This window comes from Oncorhynchus kisutch, linkage group LG30, assembly GCF_002021735.2.
Source record: "Oncorhynchus kisutch isolate 150728-3 linkage group LG30, Okis_V2, whole genome shotgun sequence".
Lineage (NCBI taxonomy): Eukaryota > Metazoa > Chordata > Actinopteri > Salmoniformes > Salmonidae > Oncorhynchus > Oncorhynchus kisutch.
In genome coordinates this window covers 30,541,880-30,562,630 of record NC_034203.2, presented here as the reverse complement: position 1 = coordinate 30,562,630, position 20,751 = coordinate 30,541,880, and the positions used below count along the sequence as shown (strand labels likewise).

The 20,751-nt window shown below is 45.7% G+C and overlaps 1 protein-coding gene across 2 annotated transcripts in view; it reads left to right on the top strand.

Moving 5' to 3' along the window:
• The first annotated feature begins 16,482 nt into the window (after positions 1–16,482).
• The window catches only part of LOC109874732 (disabled homolog 1-like), a 66,385-nt gene continuing 62,116 nt past the window's right edge, over positions 16,483–20,751 (top strand). For both annotated transcript variants that reach the window (XM_031810189.1, XM_031810188.1), the window contains exon 1: positions 16,483–16,800. The gene's annotated coding sequence lies outside the window, so the exon portion shown is untranslated. The remainder of the gene's footprint in view (positions 16,801–20,751) is intronic.

The following is a 20,751-nucleotide window of genomic DNA, read 5'->3' as shown; positions in this document are numbered from 1 at the left end:
TGTAAACGGAGGATATTTTTGCAGAATCCTGCATGCAGAGTCTCAATTTGGTGTTTGTCCCATTTTGTGAAGTCTTGGTTGGTAAGCGGACCCCAGACTTCACAACCATAAAGGGCAATGTGCTCTATGACTGTATTTGTGGTCCTGGAGACTGGACCTTTTTTGGCACACCATTATTTTGGTCTTACTGAGATTTGCTGTCATGGCCCAGGTCTGGCAGAATCTGTGCAGAAGATCTAGGTGCTGCTGTAGGCCCTCCTTGGTTGGTGACAGAAGCACCAGATCATCAGCAAACAGTAGACATTTGACTTCAGATTCTAGTAGGTTGAGGCCGGGTGCTGCAGACTTTTCTAGTACCCGCACCAGTTCATTGATATATATGTTGAAGAGGGTGGGGCTTAAGCTGCATCCCTGTCTCACCCCACAGCCCTGTGTGAAGAAATGTGTGTGTTTTTTTGCTAATTTTAACCGCACACTTGTTGTTTGTGTACATGGATTTCATAATGTTGTATGTTTCACCCCCAACACCACTTTCCATCAATTTGTATAGCAGACCCTCATGCCAAATTGAGTTCTCTCTCTCTCTCTCTCTCTCTCTCTCTCTCTCTCTCTCTCTCTCTCTCTCTCTCTCTTGCACTCATACAACATACAGGTAACTGCCAAAATTAAGGAAACACCAACATAAAGTGGCATTGGGCCACCATGAGTCACCAGAACAGCTTGGCATAGATTCTATAAGTCTCTGGAACTCTATTGGAGGGATCCGAGACCATTCTTCTACTACAAATTCTATAATTTGATGTTTTGTTGATGTTAACTGTTACGGGTTTCTTCCGTCGAAAGAGAGTCGGACCAAAATGCAGCGTGGTGGTTACTCATTTTCTTTAATGAAAAAATGAACTATACATGAAATAACTAAATATACAAAACAACAAACGGAACGTGAAAACCTATACAGCCTATCTTGTGACAACAAACACAGAGACAGGAACAATCACCCACAAACACACAGTGAAACCCGGGCTACCTAAATATGGTTCCCAATCAGAGACAACGATAATCACCTGACTCTGATTGAGAACCGCCTCAGGCAGCCTATAGACTTTACTAGACAACCCTACTCAGCCACAATCCCAATACCTATTAAAACCCCAATACAAAAACACAACACAAAATAAACCCATGTCACACCCTGGCCTGACCAAATAAATATATAAACACAAAATACTAAGACGAGGGCGTGACATTAACGCCATTCCAGAATCTCCCATAAGTGTTGGGTTGAAATCTGGTGACTGAGACACACACACACATACGTACACACAATTTAAACCCCATGATCTTTGAGACCCCTCTTTCAAAGTAACTAAGATCTCTTCTTCTAGCCATGATGGCCAAAATAATGGTTAACTGGGCATTTTTACATAGGCCGTGGCTGTGAGTACAGAGTTTTAGCACCCGCTCCTCCCCCTCTTTCTCAAAGCTAAGTATTCAGATCAAGTTCCGCACACGTGCTTTTTTACACACACATTTTTCTACGTAGCTGCTGCTCACACTTCCCCTCCCTTCTCGTTTCTCTCTTTCCTCACCCTCTTCTGAACCATGCGGATGTAGCCTGTCTCTGCCTCATATTTCTGAACAGCTGAAATAAAAACCCTACAGCATTTTGACACATTGCATTCAGTGTTTTGTGTGATGATGTAGGCTAATCAGTTGCTGCCATATCATAGTCACTAGTCACAGTTTCTGAAATAAGAACGCCACTACTTTGACTGCCTGTCTGCTTCCTGCTTAGCCAGTGTTTGCAATGATGATGAAAAAATAACATTAAATCGCTACTTAATGGGCAATCAATGGGCAAGTTCGTTTTACATCGGCCAGTGCCTCAACATGTAAATAGCTTTGCATGATTTGATGTAGCCTAACTCCCCTTCTGAAGCTATTGGAATGCAATAGTTTGAACACATTGACCATGTCTTTTGCTTATAACATGAAGTTTGCAAGCTACACCAGACAAAGGCGTTCATCGCCGATCAAGGAGGGGAAAGCAGCAGCGAAGTGAGCTCAGCTAAGTAACAGAAATCTGGAAGAAGGGGGAATGAAAGAGGTAGTGGAGTGGGCAGCAGCTACACCAGCAAAAAAGTCCTGCATATGCAAAGAAATATTTGTGTCTTTAGCTAGGGCAATCGGGTTCCAAAAAATCCGGAACCGCAACTACTCCATTTTATATATGATCCCAAGCCTGTATGGAAGCACCTGCTTTCGATATTCTGTGTCCCTCACTTACTGAATGTGTTTCCTTTATTTTGGCAGTTACCTGTATCTGTTTTCCTCTCTTTCAATCTCTCTTTCTTTCAGTTGTTCCACTCTCTCTCTTTCAATTCAATTCAATTCAATTCAAGGGGCTTTATTGGCATGGGAAACATATGTTAACTTTGCCAAAGGAAGTGAAGTAGATAACATACAAAAGTGAAATAAACAATAAAAATGAACAGTAAACATTACACAATAATTAAGACATTACAAATGTCATATGATGTATATATACAGTGTTGTAACTATGTACAAATGGTTAAAGTACAAAAGGAAAAATAATTAAGCATAAATGTCGGTTGTATTTACAATGGTGTTTGTTCTTCACTGGTTGACCTTTTCTTGTGGCAACAGGTCACAAATCTTGCTGCTGTGATGGCACACTGTGGTATTTCATCCAGTAGATATGGGAGTTTATCAAATACGGGTTTGTTTTCGAATTCTTTGTGGATCTGTGTAATCTGAGGGAAATATGTGTCTCTAATATGGTCATATAGATGGAGGCGGCCGGTAGCCTAGTGGTTAGAGCGTTGGACTAGCGTTGGACTAGTATCTGAAAGGTGTTGGAATAGTATACGAAAGGTTGCAAGATTGAATCCCCGAGCTGACAAGGTAAAAATCTGTTGTTCTACCCCTGAACGAGGCAGTTAACCCACTGTTTCTAGGCTGTCATTGAAAATAAGAATTTGTTCTTAACTGACTTGCCTAGTTAAATAAAATAAAAATATACAATACATTGGGCAGGAGGTTAGGAAGTGCAGCTCAGTTTCCACCTCATTTTGTTGGCAGTGTGCACATAGCCTGTTTTCTCTTGAGAGCCAGGTCTGCCAATTCGTTGATATATATATGTTGAAGAGGGTGGGGCTTAAGCTGCATCCCTGTCTCACCCCACGGCCCTGTGGGAAGAAATGTGTATGTTTTTTGACTATTTTAACCGCACACTTGTCGTTTGTGTACATTGATTTTATTATGCTTTATGTTTTTCCCCCAACACCAATTTCCATCAATTTGTATAGCAGGACCCTCATGCCAAATTGAGTCAAAGGCTTTTTTGAAACCAACAAAGCATATGAAGACTTTGCCTTTGCTTTTGTTTTGTTTTGTTTGTTTGTCAATTAGGGTGTGCAGGGTGAATTTGTGGTCTGTCATATGATAATTTGGTAAAAAGCCAATTTGACATTTGCTCAGTACATTGTTTTCACTGAGGAAATGTACGAGTCTGCTGTTAATGATAATGCAGAGGATTTCCCCAAGGTTGCTGTTGACGCATATCCCAAGGTACTTATTGAGGTCAAAGTTGTCTCCACTTTTGTGGATTGGGGTGATCAGTCCTTGGTTCCAAATATTAGGTCTGCTCTATACCAAATTAGCATACCCCCTGAGTCCCTTCCCCGTTTCACACCTGGTAGTTTGGTGGATGGTTCTACCAGCTCTCTGTAACCTAGAGGGCAACAAGTGGGTCCGTCTCCTCTATACCAGGTTTCTTGTAGGATGACAATGTCTGTATTTACAATTTCTTTGATGAAGTCCAGGTTCCTGCTCTTTAGACCAAAGGCAGATGACCTCAGGCCTTGGATATTCCAGGATGAGATAGTGAAGGCTTTGTGTTCCATAAAGTGTCCAATGTTGTTGGTCGTGTGGTTTAGCCTCAGGCCAGTAAGCGTGAGCCTGCTGAGCATCTGGTACATGCCATTGGCTTGGGCTAGTGTAAGAGTCGGGGTTGGGCTTGTTTGCCTGCTGACAGCCTGGGCGTATGTGTCACTTCCATGTTGAGTCCCTCTTTGCGGGGGTGGGGTGAATGGGGTGGGCAGGAGGGGCATAGGTCTGATCTGAGGGGACCTAAATGGGGTGTGGGCATGGTTGACTTGGGGGGGTGTCGATTCGTTGGGATGGAGGTGTGTATGTGGCTGGTGGTGTTGTGGTCTGGATGTACAGTTGAAGTCAGAAGTTTACATACACCTTAGCCAAATACATTTAGACTCAGTTTTCACAATTCCTGACATTTAATCCTAGAAAAAAATCCCTGTTTTAGGTCAGTTAGGATCACCACTGTATTTTAAGAATTAGAAATGTCAGAATAATAGTAGAGAGAATGATTTATTTCAGCTTTTTTTTCTTTCATCACATTCCCAGTGGGTCAGAAGTTTACATACATTCAATTAGTATTTGGTAACATTGTCTTTAAATTGTTTAACTTGGGTCAAACGTTTTGGGTAGCCTTCCACAAGCTTCCCACAATAATATTGGCCCATTCCTCCTGACAGAGCTGGTGTACCTGAGTCAGGTTTGTAGGCCTCCTTGCTCGCACATGCTTTTACAGATCTGCCCACACATTTTCTATAGGATTGAGGTCAGGGCTTTGTGATGGCCACTCCAATACCTTGACTTTGTTGTCCTTAAGCCATTTTGCCACAACTTTGGAAGTATGCTTGGGGTCATTGTCCATTTGGAAGACCCATTTGCGACCAAGCTTTAACTTCATGACTGATGTCTTGAGATGTTGCTTCAATATATCCACATAAATTGCCATCCTCATGATGCCATCTATTTTGTGAAGTGCACCAGTCCGTCCTGCAGCAAAGCACCACAACATGATGCTTGCTCCCCCGTGCTTCACGGCTTGCAAGCCTCCCCCTTTTTCCTCCAAACAAGAGTCTGGCTGACTGGCAGATCTGGAAGAGTCTGGCAGACTGGTGGATCCTGGCAGACTGATGGATATGGCTGCTCCATGCTGACTGGCGGCTCTGGCTGCTCCATGTAGACTGACAGCTCTGGTGGCTTCTTGCAGACTGGCAGCTCTGGCGGCTCCTTGCAGACTGGCAGCTCCTTGCAGACTGGCAGCTCCTTGCAGACTGGCAGCTCTGGCTGCTCCATGCAGACTGGCAGCTCTGGCTGCTCCATGCAGACTGGCAGCTCTGGCTGCTCCATGCAGACTGGCAGCTCTGGCTGCTCCATGCAGACTGAGATCTCTGGCTGCTCCATGCAGACTGACATCTCTGGCTGCTCCATGCAGACTGACAACTCTGGCTGCTCCATGCAGACTGACAGCTCTGGCTGCTCTGGCTGCTCCATGCAGACTGACAGCTCTGGCTGCTCCATGCAGACTGGCAGCCCTGGCTGCGCTGAACAGGCAGGAGACTCCAGCAGCGCTGTAGAGGAGGAAGGCTCTGGCAGTGCTGAACAGGCAGGAGACTCCGGCAGCGCAGGAGAGGAGGAAGGCTCAGGGAGCGCTGAACAGGCGGGAGACTCCGGCAGCGCAGGAGAGAAGAAAGGCTCCGGCAGCGCTGGAGAGGCGAGGCGCACTGTAGGCCTGATGCGTGGTGCTGGCACTGGTGGTACTGGGCCGAAGACACGCACAGGAAGCCTGGTGCGGGGAGCTGCCACCGGAGGGCTGGTGTGTGGAGGTGGCACAGGATGGGCTAGACCGTGAAGGCGTACTGGAGATCTTGAGAGCAGTGCTGGCACAGGACGTGCAAGGCTAGGGATGTGCACAGGAGGCCTGGTGCGTGAGGCTGGCACCAACTTCACCAGCCGACTAACACGCACCTCAGGACGAGTATGTGCCATCAAATCCCCGACACGCTCCGTCGGGCGAATACCGTACCTAAAGCACCAACTGAGCAACTCCCTCATAACTCTCTCCTCCAATTTCCCCATTAACTCCTTCACAGTCTCTGCTTCACTCACCTCCAACACCGGCTCTGGTTCTGGTCTCCTCCTTGACTCCTCACGATAAACAGGGGGAGTTGGCTCAGGTCTGAACCCTGACTCTGCCACACTCTCCCTGAGCCCCCCCCCCCCCCCAATACATTTTTGGGGCTGACTCTCGTGCTTCCATCCGCGCCGCCGTGCTGCCTCTTCATACCAGCGCCTCTCCGCTTTCCCCCGCCTCCAGTTCTTCTTTGGGGCGTCGATATTCTCCAGGCTATGCCCAGGGTCCTTTTCCGTCCAATATCTCCTCCCAAGTCCAGAAGTCCTGTGATCGCTGCTCCTCACGATAAACAGGAGGAGTTGGCTCAGGTCTGAACCCTGACTCTGCCACACTCTCCCTGAGCCCCCCCCCAAGAAATTTATGGGGCTGACTTTCGGGCTTCCTTGCCAACCGTGTTCCCTCGTATCGTCGGCTCCTCTCTCCGGCTGCCTCTGCTCTCATAAGTGCCTCCACCTGTTCCCATGGGAGGCGATCTCTACCAGCCAGTATCTCCTCCCAAGTGTAACAACCCTTGCCATCCAAAACGTCTTCCCATGTCCATTCCTCCTTTCGCTGCTTCTGCTGTCGCTGCCTGTCACCACGCTGCTTGGTCCTGGTGTGGTGGGTGATTCTGTAACGGTTTTCTTCGGGTGAAAGAGAGTCGGACCAAAATGCAGCGTGGTTAATTCATGTTTAATAGACGAATAAACACGATCACTACAAAAAACAATACACGTACGTGAAAACCGAAACAGCCTAAACTGGTGCAATAACACAGAGACAGGAACAATCACCCACGAAATACTCAAAGAATATGGCTGCCTAAATATGGTTCCCAATCAGAGACAACGATAATCACCTGACTCTGATTGAGAACCGCCTCAGGCAGCCATAGACTATGCTAGACACCCCACAAAACCCCAAGACAAAAACGCACCACAATAACCCATGTCACACCCTGGCCTGACCAAATAAATGAAGACAAACATAATATACTTCGACCAGGTGGCCACCCTTTCCTGCTGTGGCCACCCTTTCCTGCTGTGTTCTCAGGTCGTTTGTGCCTGTGTGTATTATTATGTGGCTAGGTGAACCTAGTTGGTCCTCAGACAGAAGGTCTAGGGCACGCTGGGTGTTTGGACACCAGAGTTCAGACACACTGTGACTGGAAAAGGTTTTGTTCAATATATTTCCCATTTAAGTCCATAAGGAGTACAATCTGTGTCTTGTCTATGTCCTCAGTGGGTGTGGGGGGGTTGTCAGGAGGGCCATCAGGGTGGCTGACAGAGGGGGTGCTCAGAGGGGGTGAGAGCACCTGGGCTTGGGGTTCTTAATTTATCTGTTCTGCTGAGATGTCGATGCTATGGTCAGGGTCTGTTGTGGACTGTTCTGCTGTGGTGTCAAGACTTTTGTCGGGAGCTGAGGTGGACTGTTCTGCTGGCTTCTCTGCGAGGGTGGACACCTCTCTAGTGGGTTGTCCTCTGTCACACGTCATCCCCCTGACCCTCTCCTCCAGCAGTCTGATCCTCTCCTCTAGTGCTCTGTTCTTCTCCTGTTCCTGCTTTTTATATTGTTTAAGTTGTCTCACCACAGTCCAGAGTGCAGATATGTCTCTATCCACCTCCAGCTCTCCAGGTCTGGCTAAGGGGGTGTTGTTGTGCCAGACTGTTGTCTGGGTCTGTGCTGTCTGGAGTGTAATCACCTGCTGTTCCAGCTCCACCTTCCTTACCTCCAGCTGGGTAAATGTATCCTTCATTTCAATGAGGGGGTAGTACTCTGTGCTGGGAGGTTGACTTTCCGCTTGGGGTTGCTCATCTGTGGGGTTATATAAGGAAGAGGTCTGGTCTGACCTGCTCGGGGTGGGGGTATCTCCTGCTGGGAGCTTCTCCTGATGGGCTAATTCTTTGATTAGGTGAAAGTCCAGCTGAAACTGTTTGGGGTTGCCCTGTACTAATACTGTTCCAGACTTATAGAGATGTATATTAGCTGACTCAGAGTCCTCTTTGTTTAGAATTCAGAGTTTCCACCCCTCGTTAACACCCCCCTCTTAAAAACCTCTAGTGACTCCCCATCCCGCATGAGGGAGCGTAATCATCGACTGACACTAATTAGCATAACGCAACAGACAGAAATATTCCTAGAAAATATTCCTATTCATGAAAATCACAAGTGAAATATATTGAGACACAGCTAAGCCTTTTGTTAATCACCCTGTCATCTTAGATTTTCAAAATATGCTTTACAGCCAAAGCTAGACAAGCATTTGTGTAAGTTTATCGATAGCCTAGCATAGCATTTTGTCCAGCTAGCAGCAGGTAACTTGGTCATGGAAATCAGAAAAGCAATCAAATTAAACTGTTTACCTTTGATGAGCTTCGGATATTTTCACTCACGAGACTCCCAGTTAGATAGCCAATGTTCCTTTTTTCCAAAAACATTATTTTTGTAGGCGAAATAGCTCCGTTTGTTCTTCACGTTTGGCTGAGAAATCGCCCGAAAATTGCAGTCACGAAAACGCCAAAAAATATTCCAAATTAGCTCCATAATATTGACAGAAACATGGCAAACGTTGTTTATAATCAATCCTCAAGGTGTTTTTCAAATATCTATTCGATAATATATCCACCGGGACAATTGGTTTTTCAGTAGGACCGATTGGAATAATGGCTACCTCTGTATTTTACGCGAGAATCACTCTGGGAGCCATCAGGTGACCAGTTGCCCAATGTAGCCGCTTACGGGTATTCTTCAACATAAATGCGTAAAACTACGTCACAATGCTGTAGACACCTTGGGGAATACGGAGAAAAAGTAATCTGGTTGATAGCCCATTCACTGCTCAATAGGGACGCATTGGAACGCAGCGCTTTCAAAACATGAGGCACTTCCGGATTTGATTTTTCTCAGTCTTTCGTCTGCAATATCAGTTCTGTTATACTCACAGACAATATTTTTACAGTTTTGGAGTAGACTGTGCAACTCTCCTGTCATTGTTGGGCTAAAGGGCTTTGACACCTCTCACTTGACACGTCAGTGCTACTTGAAGTTGTATCAAGCTTGGCAGCCTTAATTTAGCATTCAGTCCTTATAAAGTAATGTAATGTATTTTTCTTCTTGGCTTTTGGAAATAAAATATAGCTTCAGACTAAACATTACTCGCTCAGTTCCAGGTAGGATGGTGTTTTCAGGTTTCTGTTGTTTTCCAGAGCATTTGCTGTATAGCGTTGGAATAATAATCTTTGGTAGTTAAAAGCCTTCCAGGTGATTCTGTTATTCTGTCCAAAATCAGGTTGTAGGTTTTGAATTTTGATTTGGAGTGTAGGTTATGTTGTAGAGGGTAGCATCCTGTATATGTCCCTGACAAAAAATCCAAGTTTATCAACCTCTAAATCTATATATTTTTAAGAACATGCTTAAAAATGCAGGAGCTCATCTGCTCATGACTCTCGTTCTCTCTCTCTTCCCCCTCTCCCTCTCTCTCTCTCCTTCCCTCGCTACCTGTAATTCATTGTCTCTTCATTCCTCGTCGGTCATAAGTCTGTAGCTACTTTGGCTGGCCAGCACAAATTAAACTCCACTATCCATCATCAAATATCAGCTCTCAGTACTCTCCTCATTCAGTTTGCTTTGGGTGGAGAAAAGATATTGGAACACATACTGTGTAGATTCGTTGTTCATGAATTAGACTTTGGAATGTTTTTTTGAAATAGATGTATCACAGTAACGCCCTCTGTGGAACAAACCAAAACTGGGTCAGTGCCTCAAAATGCAAGAAGAAACAGCTTCATTACCATTTCTGTGTATTGAGAGTCTCTGCTCTATTGGAAAATAACACCCTGAACAACAATAGACTGGCAGTATTATCATGTAGGAGGGAGATGGTGGGAAAGGAAGGTCACTGAGTCTCCAGATGTCAGGATAGCTCTGTGTGTGTGTGTGTGTGTGTGTGTGTGTGTGTGTGTGTGTGTGTGTGTGTGTGTGTGTGTGTGTGTGTGTGTGTGTGTGTGTGTGTGTGTGTGTGTGTGTGTGTGTGTGTGTGTGTGTGTGTGAGTGAGTGTGTGAGTGAGTGAGTGAGTGAGTGCGTGCGTGCGTGAGTGCGTGGGTGTGGATGTGTGTGTGTTTGTGAGAGAGTATGTATGTGTGTGAGTACGTGTGTGTGTGTGTGTGAGTGTGTGGGTGCGTGCGTGCGTGCGTGAGTGTGTGTGTGCGTGAATGTGTGCATGCATTTGTGTGTGTGTGACCTACATACCACTGTTTTACACAACAAGCTCTCACAGTCTCACGTCAGATTCAGATTTATTCGTCCATGTTTCTCAAACGTCAAATGTTAAATTGTCTAAGGTTAAGTTTAGGCATTAACTCTGAATGGTTAAGGTTAGGGTTATGTTTAGTCATTAACTCTGAATGGTTAAGGTTAAGGTTAGGGTTAAGTTTAGGCATTAACTCAGAATGGTTAAGGTTAGGGTTAAGTTTAGGCATTAACTCAGAATGGTTAAGGTTAGGGTTAAGTTTAGGCATTAACTCAGAATGGTTAAGGTTAGGGTTAAGTTTAGGCATTAACTCAGAATGGTTAAGGTAAGGGTTAAGGTTTGGGAAAGGCTTAAAACAAACATTTAAAAAACAACTTTCTATCGCTGAATTCAAACATGCAGCATTTGGAACCAGAGGCAGATGCTTACGCCCATTTGCCATCCCCATCCTTCATTGACTGTTGTAAATCACAGTAAATCACTCTTCCGTCTTCTAACTAATACAACAAGGCATATTACTCCCTCCTCTTCTTTAATGAAAATTACGATAAGGTTCTTTGTGACGTGTAGGGAAAATGCCTTCCCTTGTCTTCTCTGACACTCAGAGGGTTTTGTCTGAAAAGTACTCACAGTATATGTAGATTGGCCGACCGCTCGGACCAAGCGACGTGACATAACGTAATGTGTGTGTATATGTGTGTGCGTGCGTACGTACATGTGTGTTTCTATGGTGTGTGTGTGTGTATGAGTGGGGAGGGGGGTTAAATGTGTCAGTGAGACATTGAGGGAGATCCACAGCAGCTGAGTCCATCTGTGAGTCTGAGTGTGATCATGCGAACATGTGCATGTGGGTGTTTCAGTCAATCTATCACTCAGACCTTTAAAGAGGTCTGAACTGGAGTAGCTGAATCCTCATGACAGAGTGTGTATGCTGCTCTCCCCAGCTCCTTTTTTAACCCAATAAACCCAGCTCAGTCCTGACACGCTCTTCGAAGATGTCCTCCATTTAGTTTCAAGCGCTAACACACATGACATATGATATGGCAGGCTTATTTCCCAGCTCACAGAGGCATAGAGGATGGTATTATTCTTCTCTCTCTTCCATTTTTCGCTCTCTGCTCTCTGCAGCCTCATTCGCAGAACTGTCACAAAGACCAGGTCTCTTTCTCGTCACCAGACACGTTGAGGCTTGTTAAGGAGGGCTTCTCTTTTATTCTTGTGTGTGTGTCTGTGGGGATATGTACAATTTATTTTTGTGCTATTTGTGGTATACTTGCATGCATGCTCACACACACATGCATGCACACACACACACACACACACTAGTATATAATCCATCAAAACACTCTGATTGCATTATGGTTCCATCTTTTCTGGGGTTGTGACAAGCCTTTTTGCTTCACATGGTTGAAATGAAATCCAATTATATCTGTAATGGCTTTCCAACTCTTCATTCTTTAAGAGCCAGCTTGAATCCTCACTGCGTGGCCTCAATGTCTTCCATAATTCACTGCTATTCTATGGAGAGTTGAAGCGGATAGTGTGTATTTTTTTGCAGAGTTTGTCCCAATCACCCTTATGGGACCATAATAATGTATAATGTGTGTAATGTGAGTGAACTCTCATCAGACGTTCTGCTTCCATCCCCTGGCAAGTGTATTCTAGGGTTATAATGATGGCTGTCGATTTGATTTGCATATTTTAATGAAATGGCTTGAATTTATAATTAATCACTTCCCGTATTTAGGGGGTAACTACTGGTGTTTATCCTTGACTTGTCAGCTTCAACTGTCTTTCTGCCTGACGTATCACACACAGCAGACATTTATCACTGTTACACTCTCTGACGGGTACAAAGTTGATTTGACACCTTTAAACTTTTATCTGCATTCTAAATCCCACAGCGACCTCTTTTATGACAGAAGTGTCCTACATAAACAAAGATGTTCTCTTCTGGGAGAGAGAGTGTGTGTGTGTGTGTGTGTGTGTGTGTGTGTGTGTGTGTGTGTGTGTGTGTGTGTGTGTGTGTGTGTGTGTGTGTGTGTGTGTGTGTGTGTGTGTGTGTGTGTGTGTGTGTGTGTGTGTGTGTGTGTGTGTGTGTGTGTGTGTGTGTGTGTGTGCGTGTGTATGCGTGTGCTTGTGTGTTTGTGTGTGTGCGCGCATGTGTATATATTGTGGGTGGGTGTGTGCACTAGTGTGTCTGTGCCCAAGTGTGTGTATGTTTGTGCACTTAACTATGTGTGTGTGCCGGGTGTCCCAAACACCCAATACACCTACTAAATAAAAGGCTTTGACAAATTGAACACGAATAAGGGGAAACAAGTTACCATAGTAGCCAGTAAACATCTGTGTGTCCTGTGTGAGTTACTGAATAGGCAAGGCCAGTATCACCACTTTACTTTACTATATATAACCTGAGAGTCTCTTATCTCAATGCTACACTCTCACTGGTGTCTCTCTCTGTGTGGTCTCTCTTCAATATAGCCTTAAGTCTTAGCTTAGCAACGTCTATGGGAGTTTTCATTATGTATTAGCTAGTCATGCCAACTTAATGGTAATGGATGGGACTGGGATGAGGCAGAGGCAGGCAGTGTGGGATCAACTTTGGCTCTGAGAACCAAAGGGTCAAAGGTCATGCGTCGTTTATCAACGTCAGCTCTCCCATTGACGCTAATCTGAATGCTAACATCACTGACTATTCTCCATCAACGACTCTGGATCACAATGAGATTATTTGTAGACTTGATTAAAATAGTCCATTATCATAGAGCTCGATGTGTAGAACAGACAACATTAAAACACCCCATTATCGCCTGTTCCACCGAGATCCCTCTAAGAGAGACTCTCCGCATCGGTCAGTCGGAATATTTCGGTGTCATGAGTACATTTGAATCACCAACCAAACAATGATGAGGCTCTAAAGTCAGCAGTCCCACATAAAGCCTGTATGAGAAAAACAAAGCATTTTAGGGATTTGTGTGAGAGAGCATTAGAGGAAATCAACAATGTACTGTATATTCATGTCAAATAAAAATTCTGTATGTGTCGGAGTATGTGTTGTGTAATGTTCCTATAGACACAGCTAACCATGTAAATGTGTAACCAGGAAAGATTGATTGATCTCATCCCCTATGGGGTTTCCTATGGCGGTTTTGGGGGGTAACAGCCACCATATTCTCATGAGAGAGATTACTAATCAACGGCCACAGGCATGACGGTGATGATGGGGATTTTGGATCTAGCTAATATTGGATTGAATGGAGATTAACAACAGCAGCTAGATGATGACTCTCGCTCTCTCGCTCTCTTTGTCTTTGTTCACATCTCCATCTGAACTGTGGGGAATCGCTATCTCATTGCTCTGCCTCTTTCTGCCTCGTCTCTCCAGGGGGATTCCCCCTACTATCAATGGAGTCCCATCTACATGGAAATCAAAAAGGATGGATGTGCAGATGTGGGAACAGGATTACAAGGGGGGAAAAAAGGCACAGGCATAACCTATTACTGAGAACAAACATAACACAGTATCCTGTGAAGGAAGGTATAGCCTACATGGTTGGGTAAGCGTGAACTTGTTAGGGTGGAATGATAACAATGTGGGCCATATGTAAGTCCTGTGGACTCCCGCCTCTCTAAACATTTGATTTGCCCGGATGTGGTTCCTTTGTCTGTGTGTTGGAAACTAAGGATTAGTTGTTGCCTCACTGGACCCAGCTGCCTGACCACAGTGATGTCACTGACCTGTTTTGTTGTTATTGGCAAGATGGATGAATATCTAAGAGAGGTACAGTACGGTGGGCAACGCTGGAGCTGATAGCCGAGGGAGGGAGAGGGGAGATGGGAAAGGGAGGTGGGAGGGGGGGGAGAGGAGGGGAGGGGAAAGGGAGGTGGGAGGGGAGAGGAGAGGGGAGGGGAGGGGAGGGGAGGGGAGGGGAGGGGAGGGGAGGGGAGGGGAGGGAGGGGAGGGGAGGGGAGGGGAGGGGAGGGGAGGGGAGGGGAGGGGAGGGGAGGGGAGGGGAGAGGGAGGTGGGAGGGGAGGGGAGGGAAAGGGAGGAGATGGGTAGAGGGAGAGGGAGGGGAGATGGGAGATGGGAGGGGAGAGGGAGGTGGGAGGGGAGGGGAGGGGAGGGGAGAGGGAGGTGGGAGGGGAGGGAAAGGGAGGGAAAGGAGGAGATGGGTAGAGGGAGAGGGAGGGGAGATGGGAGATGGGAGGGGAGAGGGAGGTGGTAGGGGAGGGGAGGGAAAGGGAGGAGATGGGTAGAGGGAGAGGGAGAGGGAGGGGAGATGGGAGAAGGGAGGGGAGAGGGAGGTGGGAGGGGAGAGGGAGGTGGGAGGGGAGAGGGAGGTGGGAGGGGAGGGGAGGGGAAAGGGAGGTGGGAGGGGAGAGGGAGGTGGGAGGAGAGGGGAGAGGGAGGTGGGAGGTGGGAGGGGAGAGGGGAGGTGGGAGATGGGAGGTGAGAGGAGAGGGAGGTGGGTGGGAGGTGTGTGGTAGAGGTGAGGGAGGTGGGAGGTTGGGTTAGAGGGGATTAGGAAATCACACAACAGATTCTGATTGATAAACAAAGTCTTGTGTGTGTGTGTGTGTGTGTGTGTGTGTGTGTGTGTGTGTGTGTGTGTGTGTGTGTGTGTGTGTGTGTGTGTGTGTGTGTGTGTGTGTGTGTGTGTGTGTGCGTACGTGTGTGTGTGTGTGTGTGTGTGTGTGTGTGTGTGGCTCTTGATGTTTCAAGAAACATGGAGATTGCAGACAAAAAGGGAAAGACAGACTCCATCTGTAAAAAGCATTGAGATTACTGTGTGGGTAAGCCAAGTGCGACATGTGAATCAACCACTCTGTTTGTGGTACACAACACCATACTCAAGTTCTCTCTCTCTCACACACACCCACATATAGGGGAGTGGGGCCATATATAGGAGAGGGTGGCCACCCCAACCCTGCCGTTGCCATTTGTAATGTGAAGGATGGATTGCAGTCAGTGACTAATCAATCACACACACAAAGTCGAGAACACAATACTGGTCCATTTGAATAATAGACAGAAAACTTTTCTCTCTTACAAAATATATTCTCCTTATGTTTTGAAATAATGTCATTTAGACATAGCTTAGACATTGATGTCAAATTCATATGATATGGGACAGTATAGAGTCTAGACAAACTTGGATGGCAGGAAACTTTTATTTGATATAGAATGATGTCAGGCAGAAATATCTGTTTTCTGCAGAGTGTGCAGATTTTCCCTGCGATGATGAGTAGAGAAGTCCCACACTGCTAGCTAGAACTCCTACCCCCTACTAGGACCTGCCTCTCTGAGAACAGTACTGCAGCGCCAGCAGCCTTCATCTGAACACACACACACACACACACAGACCCCCAACTGTTCATCTATAATGCACAAGGCCTGTTGCCCTGTGGGGCCCGCCGGGTACGCTCAGAGTCCAACTCAAGTCAGGGGTCAGGTGTGTGTGTGTGTTTGTGTGTGGGTTTGGGGGGGTGTACCCTCTCATCTGAGCCCCTCCTACCCGGCCCACCCACCTCACGCAACAACAGAAAGGTACAGGTGGTGTCATTGTGGCCGTGTAACAGTGATTGAAGCTGACTACACCTTTCACCCCACTGTTGGAGGGGGAAATAGAAATCAATATGGCCTATGATGAGGAGACTCGATGGGGCAGAATGAAGGGATGTAGGGATGGATGAGGGGGGTGGGGGGGGGGGTGGTCTTGATAGATGGGTGGTTAAGGACCCTGATGATGGCTGGTTAAGGAGCCTGATGGATTGATCTTTGCGATTTCCAGAAATGAGCCAGATATTTGACTGTCGAAACAACATGAGAACATTTACCTCCTCCTCTCTGAGCGAGGTGAGGTGAGGAAGATATCTGCCATGGCTGGCTGCAGTCTTCATATTCAGGCTGGGATCATTCATTGTAGATATTGTCCAAGAGAAGCCTGCTGTGTGCTCTCTGTGTGAGAACTACAAGTCCATGGACAACTGGTCTCCCTCTGCACCTTCCCCCCTTTTATTTTTGTGAAACGCTTAATCCTCTTCCTCTTCCCCTCCCCCTCCAATCCAGACCATCCACTCTAACGGAACCCCCTTTCTACATTATTCTCCGTGCACATAATTTTTTTTCTGTCACTGGGGGCCCACTTTCCCCGCCCACTCCCCTAATTTTAGCTTGAAACTAGAATAGCGGAGCCAAGAAATAGTTAATCCAGGGCTGCTTTTATGATTGGCCGCTGTATACAGCGCTTGAGCCACCTTGAATGAGAGACAGGGGTAACTAGGCAACTTCAGCGGCGGTAAAATAATTTTAAAAATAAGATAAAAAATACGATATGTCCACGAAACACTGAAATAGTAAAATTGTCGAAAAATGAGAGGCGACCCAATGTGATTTTATTGCGTGCGTGTCCGGCAAATGGAATTAAGGAATGGATTTTTTTCTCTCTAAGAAGCGAAAACAGATCGCGCAAACGAACCGGAACCTGATTTGGATTAAAACGGTTAAACTGGAAATTTCAGCATAGCTGTCATATGAAAGGGTAAGTGTCAGGTCTGTAGTAAACATATTCTATATTATAGGCTATTTTACAATCAAGTTGGGGTTAGGCTATGTTATGTGATGCTAAAGAGCTCACCTACACGTTTTTTGCCTTGATTTCTGATGAGAATTGTTGTTAGAACTGTCTATTTAGATGACCGACTGACAATAATTCGATTTCAGAGATGAGGCTTTATCATTATGTAGCCTAGGCTATTTCTCTGAATTGAATGTTGTATTGCTTTAGCCTACATACCGGATCCTCTGTTAACCAGTCGCAGTTGGCAGGAATAAAATGCGCACAGACACATTTCCATAATTTTAATTTGAAAGTTGTCTGACTCATATTCTGATGCAGTATGACAGGGGATCATTTTAAGAATAGACTTTAATTTCAGGGGAACCACACACACCAGCTCCGTCCAAGGTCCCCTGTTGGAATGACAAGCTCCCTTCATGCAGATTAAGCACTCCAAACGCCTCACCGGGAGCGTTTTCAATTTGAGTGGATATTTGTATATAGGAAATCGAAATGAAAATACATTTGACAGTAGACGTGTGTTGAACTTAATGATAGATAGGTTACCCTTGTTGCAGTTCAAGCTATGGTACTCGAACAGTATGCTCACCAACTATAACGGTCTGTGTATGCATCCGTTTGAATCGGGATGCAGCGTGCGGTACCTGTGGATGGAACCGAAGCGCTCAGTGATGCCGGGAAATCATAGAATATGCTTGGGGTCTAGGCCTACTAATCACGGTTCATTGTTGTGAAAAATGTTGGTGTTTGGGTGAGCTTTCATGCGCGCTTGGGGGTTGTCTCTGCTGCTTCACCGCGTCAAATCACCCCTTAATTTATGGTCGTGTCTTCTCCTAGAGAGGGAGTTGTGGGTGGGCTGTGTGGAGTTTTATAGGTTAGTGTGTGGAGTCGAGATGTTCTATTTGGAATCTGTTGAAATATAATTAACCAGAAATTCCTCATGCTTTAGACCTTTTATTGATGGCCTATAAATGATCAATATCATATTTATATGTGATGGGCGAGACTTTGAAAAGAACCAGACTCAACCAGACATTTTCTTGAGGAAAAAATAACAACCAACCAACCCACCCATCCATCCTTTTGGCTGGCACTGGACAGAGAATGGGCAGTGAGCTCAGTGTAATTGTTCATTGGACTATCAATAATCAGTTCCTACATGGAGGAGACCGTAGAAGATTGAACCATATGTACAGTATGGTGGTCAGTGGTGTCTGCATCAACAGGTCATTTGGAGTAGCTCAACCAACCTTTCAACCAGCGATGACCTCGAAGACAAGTGATAGGAAAAAGGCATTACTTGAGTGGCTGGCTGGTGTCAGACTGCTCCAGATAGCAGTGGCACAGACTGAATTAGATTCTAACAGCTAATGATGTGAACAACAGAGTGATTGATTGGTTTAGAGGCCTGAGGCCCTGTTTGTGGTGTGGCTCCACTGTTTATCCACAAAGAACAGTGTCACTGATGTAGCACTGCAGGGGGCAGAGTGGCAGGGTTCAGGGGTGTCTTCCTCTATAATCTGCCAAACTCAGTAAATGCCTTTAAAGAAAAGTCCTGCTACCCATCAGAGCTGAAGCAGTGCACACGCGTGCACACACACACGTTATGTTATTCTGTCCTCGAGGTGGCCTAAAATGTATTTCCACTCATGTTTCAGTCCATTCCATGTTTTCCCTAACTCCTAACCCTTAACCATAACCTGAACCTTAACCCTCACCCTAACCTTAACCCATAACCCATAACCCAAACCCTAAACTTAAACACAACTCCTAACCCTAATCCTAACCCCTTAGTTCAAAATAGGTTTTGCCGTCACGGGTACGAGGTCGAATTTTCCTTGTTTTACTATCCTTGTGGGAACATTTGGGGATTTTAGGTTCCCGCAAGGATAGAAGAACCAACCCCCCCCCACACCCCACACCCCCCACACCACACCCCCTACACCACACCCCACACCACACCCCACACCCCACACACCACACCACACACCACACCCCACACCACACCCCACCCCACCACACCCCACACCACATCCCCCACACCCCACCCCCCCACACACACATGTTCTGTTGTATTCAGTTTAATGCAGCAGTCCCATAACAGTTCCTTGCAATCCTCTGGTGGGTTGTGAGGCTTAGATGGTACGGCACAAAAACATTGAAGATTATTAACTTCTGCAGCAAGCAGATCTTTGTTGCCCTCCCTGTGGAATGTAAACTCCTGACAGCCAGGCAGCAGCACCAGGGAGGGAGTATGGGAGCTGTGCTAACGGATTAAGACTGTAATGCCTTTCCCCAATCTGAAACTAGTGTAAAAAGAAAAAGGGTGAAATAGGATGTTCTCTTTTTACATTTCATGTTGTTTCCCTGAAATCTGATGTTACAAGAATGAACAACATAGCCTACCTATCCTGTTGGTTGTTGTTCCGTGAAGCACGCTCCCAATGCTTGCTTGTTTTTGTTACTCTTCTCCACTTTTCCAAAGTGATGTGATTCTTCTTTTGTCCTACTGAAAGCTTTCTTAAATCTGATGTTTTCTCTTCTGTATGGTTACTGCAGTAGCATTACCTCAAATTGAACTCCCACAGGACTCCTCCCGTAAGGCCCTGCGGTGCTGCATCTTCAAGAGCAGTGGAAACATAGACACGAACATGTAGGGCTGTATAGAAGAACGTTGTCGCTGCAGCGGCCTGAATCTTTTAGAAGGATTTAATTCACTGAGCTAGCTCAAATAAGAATGAACTCTCATTGTGCTCGTATCCCTCTCCCGACCTTGCTTGTCACCATGAAAGAAGATGTTAGCCAAGTGGACAGGTGCAGGTTAGGGGTGAAAAGGAGGCCGACATTTTAGATTAGGTACAATGCAGTACTTTGTTCAGATTAAGTGAATTGTGGGAGTTTGTTTCAGGCAGGTGTTTGGTTGGCGTTATGTCATCATGACAGGTGCTTCCGTCCTCAAATAAAAGTTTGATGGGAATCACTGGACAGAAGGAATAACATAGTGGCATACTAAGACATATTACAAATCGTGTGGTAAATGAAAACATCTTGAGATATTTATCTGGATTAGGCTATTTTGAGTATAGTTTGTTTTAAATGATCCAAATCAAAGTATCCTACATTTGCTATGATGGGAGTTTGAATGATGAGGTCAGCTGATCCCAAATCTGAAACAAATGGTGTAGAAAAGTCACAATCATTATTATTTTATTGTGCAGACAGAATAATAGTTGTCATCACAATATCCTGGTGACTGATTTGACCTGAAACATCTGATGAAGAGTGAGTGAGAGGGTGGAGTTTGTCAGTGGGTGTGTGAACCACAGAGTCAGACTACAGCATCTGGCCTGGACACCGAGCCAGAACAGCCTTCTCAGCCATCACTCTTTCTGGCCACTCCACTTCCAAGGAACTGCATGGAATCTCCAGTGCATCACTGACACCCACCATCACTGGGGAGATGTAGCATGCCAAACCAATGAATCATTAAGACTCAATTGTCTGGGAGGTGTGAGGCAGCCTGCCATATGCCTCCAGGTTCCAATGCAATCTGTACCAGAGTTTCTACTGTACCATACAATTTGCTATAGTTTTTGTAGTATCACTGTATGCCTGTGATATAGCCTACTTATGTGACTTTAAGTCTGATATAAACCATAATCCAGCTCACAGGTGTTTTGGTGTTTTCCAATCGATATTCTGTATGGGTATATTTTTGGTGGGTTTTTCAATACAAAGCCGCCCAGTCTTTCTACTGATATGAGCCGCCCGCCAAGTCTCAGTACTACTAAAATGAGCTGCCCAGCCCAGTCTCTATTGAAATGAGTTACTGTGACCTTCAGCTCAACTCATGTAGGGCCAGTTGGCACCATATGAAATAACCATCCATCTATTGAAGTATGAGGCTGCGGA